General features: G+C 37.8%; 1 long non-coding RNA gene across 1 annotated transcript; it reads left to right on the top strand.

Moving 5' to 3' along the window:
* The first annotated feature begins 1,484 nt into the window (after nucleotides 1-1,484).
* On the top strand, nucleotides 1,485-3,632 carry LOC306891545. The gene is made up of 7 exons (XR_013786368.1): nucleotides 1,485-1,618; nucleotides 2,142-2,186; nucleotides 2,279-2,353; nucleotides 2,435-2,505; nucleotides 2,590-2,673; nucleotides 2,824-3,041; nucleotides 3,165-3,632. It is a non-coding gene; the product is annotated as an uncharacterized lncRNA (long non-coding RNA).

The following is a 3,632-nucleotide window of genomic DNA, read 5'->3' as shown; positions in this document are numbered from 1 at the left end:
ACGTGCATTGATTTGAGATGTTGGAAGCAATATCGCTACAAATATATTGTCATACAAAACTTTTTGGCTAAATTAATGTAAAACACTCTAAAGAACATCATATCTGCTTCTGCGGATATACCGTAAATACAGAAATAAGCGCCGCAAACACATTTATAAATCTGTTAGCAATGAAAACAGCAGTAATCTGTATGGATCGCACTCATCACAGTTAAATATGACGTTTCATTTTGTGTGAAGCAGTTTGGTAGCTGTGTGGGCTACTTTACAGTGACTTTGTTATTTCGTATGAGATTTATTTAGGAGGAATCTTAGTTGAATTGGTCAAAGATTATTTTATTTGAACACAAATGCGAGTTTATCTATTACCAAATACAAGTCGGTTTACCTAGCTTGCCATTATAAACGAACTTCAACTATTCGACAAAAAATAAACTCACCAAAACCCTCATAAATGGTTGAAATAAACCTTCATTAAGTGAGATGTGTAAAACGGGTTTAAGCAGTGGGCTGACTTAGTTTAATTTCTGAGGTAGAAGCAGGTAGTTTGTTGGCGACCATATCTCTCTCATTCCACGTTTAAAACAACACTGTGACAAACTGTTGTGCAAAATACAAAAACAAAATAATTTATTTGTACGAAACACATAAAATAAACCAAGCTAAAAACTTACCAAACTGCCAGAAATCGATTATCCTCCTCCAGCTGCAGCCAGTAGATGTGCTCTGTGTGATTTGACGTGATGACATTGTGGCACACTTTCGCTACACGTTCCCAGCTAGCAAAAAATATCGGCAAGACTTCTTTTTGCCGCCAGCCCTAAGCTGTCGGCTATAGGTGCGTCTCGCTGGCGGGGATGAAACGTTTGCCGCCGAATACGTCACTCCCATTTCTTGCGAGATGCCGCCGGCATGCAGCCGGCGGCCCGACTGCTTCATTTTCTCTGGCGGTTGCCTCCGTCGATTGGACTGCGGCGGGCTGGCGGCAAGCCGCTTTGAAATTTTTTCAAAATCGACCATGTGCAGGAGTTAGAGTAAAACTGACAGCATTTTAACTACCTTTCACACTTAAAGTGGTTATAAAATCATAATAGCCTAGATGTTAATTATATCCAACAGGCTATAGTTGTTTTGCTCCAAAGTCAGTAGGGTTTATAACAGATTCTTGACTATGATTCCATTAAAGTAAGGTTTGGAAAATGACATTTAAATTACTTTGAAACTCTGAAGCGAGTACAGTAATATATGTAAAATATATCGAATTATTTTATGCACTTAGGTGAACATTTTTACATTTCTTTGATTTATGCACTGACTGGAAATGTCGTTTATGTCTCATTTTTTTCCCACCTCGATTTTTAATGTATTTGACCTTTAACAAGTGTAAGGGATTAATTTGCAATTGCGACCTGTACAAATTAATTGTTAAGAAAGTTAAAGCACATAAAACGAAGTATCTCCACCGGTCGAAAGGGGCAGCAGACGAAGTTACCGGTTACATTTCTCTGTCTGTGTTGCTTGTGTGCAAATCCTGGAAGATCACTCGTCACACGTTTTTGTTTGAAAAGAGGATCAAGATACAGATTTCAGATAATAGTCATCGACTACGATCGTTTAAGTAAGTACATGTTCATTTTGTACGTTGTTTTTGTTTATCTTTATAAAATCTCTAGTCATCTTTGTTCTTGCCTAACTAGTCGAGCTAAATTAGCGTTGTTTATAAAGTTGTCGCTATAACTATTAACTTTCTGAAATAGCTACTTGGTTTCTTCCAGGCGTTGAGTTTTTTTTCTGTTACAAAAGTAACGATGTCTATATTATTTTGTTTGTATGAACAAGTATGCTTTTAATCCACTAGCTAAAGTTGCTAGCAAGTGTTAGCTAACACATGCGGTTTTGCCTTTGTTACAGTACACATTGAGGTTTAGCAATGTTGTTAGTAAGAATACGTTTGCTGTATGCTGTTATTCCAGTAGCTAATGTGTCTAGCAACTGTGTGCGCTCACACGTGCTGTTTTGCCTTTGTTACAGTACACACTGAGGTTAAGCAATGTTGTTAGTAAAACTTAATTTGCTGTATGCTGCTAATCCTGTAGCTAAAATGGCATTAACAATGTGGTTTTGTTCACGGTTTCTTTCAGATAACTTGACCAGAGCATAACCTGTTATGGGTGAAAACGCTGGAGGTATGTAATACCTTGTGCTAAACTTAAGTCCAATTCATTAAATGTATGCTATAACTTCAAACATTTTTTTAAATGTCAATGATTATCAATAGGAGAAAGTCGTCGCTCTGTTATAGGCCCCTTTCGCCTGGCATCTCGTGTACAGCATGAAGTTTTCAGCTACGAAGGTATATTGTAGGCCTCTGTCTTAGTGTGCATATTAAAAATAGTGCCTTAAGTTGTTGTTTAAAAAATATATATATGTGTAGATTTTCACAGACTAAAGAATGAGAACCAAGCCCTGAGGGAGGAGAACCAAGCCCGGGGGATGCACAAGCAGGTGAGAACATGCACTCTTTCTTAAATGTAACTTTTTTTGTCTGTGATGTAGGTCCAAAATTGTCATATGCCTTTCATTTTGTAGCTTCGGATGACAGCGGCTCGCTTCAAGAGCAGGTGAAGCAAGTTGGGACAATGCTGAAGACGTTTGCTAGCACTGGGCAATCAGGTACAACTCGCAAACAACGCCTGTGGTTGTTGATTTAATTCCCATTGGGGCCACCTGTTCATGTCGTAGACCTAGATATAAATGTCATAGTTCAGTAGTTGATGAACCAGGACTGACTACTTTATTATTTTATTCTGGGAACCCCTGTAGGTGCAGATCAGACCCTAATGCTGCGACGTCTTGGAGAGTTTGGTGATGTTGTGCATAGCATGGACAACAAAATGGACACTATGCTGCAACATTTCAGTGCCAATGTGTCTGTTGGAGAGATATCCCTGCCAGGGTGTAACTCCCCCTAGACACCCAGGAAGATTTTGGTGTTGCTTGACAACACTTTGAGGCAGGATAAAGAGCTCCAGGAACGACTGGTAAGTTTGCTAATTTCGCTGTAGGTTAATCTAAAAAGTAAAATTAAGATTGTACACTGCCTGTCACATATTTATGTATGAGAAACTTCAGAGAAATTTAATTTGTAACACTTGAATTTTCAGCTTCGGTTTTTGGCAATCAAATGTGGGAGGGACCTAAAGACAACCGTGTGGCGAATGCTTCAGAGTATCTTCTCTAATCACCTTTCCATTAATACAACCTGGACCGGTGTAGAGAATAAAACATGTTTTAGAGACCTGTTCCTGAAGACCATTGTACCTTACTATCCTTTTGTTAGAAATTACTTGTAAATGTGATGTTATACCTCAAATTATTTGGTGCCAAATATCCTCATTACTTGATATAATGTTTACTGGTAGCCTAATTATTTTCATCCCAGAGCTGACCTCTTTAAATTAACAATTATTGTAAGTGTTCTAATTTGACTGTAATGTTTTTTTAACAACATTGTTTTTGTAAACCTGCATGTTCTTTAGTACTTTATTTTATTTTTCAGTTATTTACATTTCAGTGCTCTACACAGTTACTGTACTTTGAAATGTGGAATTAAAACGCCAAATGGGAAATTG

This window comes from Barbatula barbatula, assembly GCF_947034865.1.
Source record: "Barbatula barbatula genome assembly, chromosome: 3".
NCBI lineage: Eukaryota > Metazoa > Chordata > Actinopteri > Cypriniformes > Nemacheilidae > Barbatula > Barbatula barbatula.
Note: the sequence above shows the minus strand (reverse complement) of the source record. Positions and strands in the feature narration are given on the sequence as shown.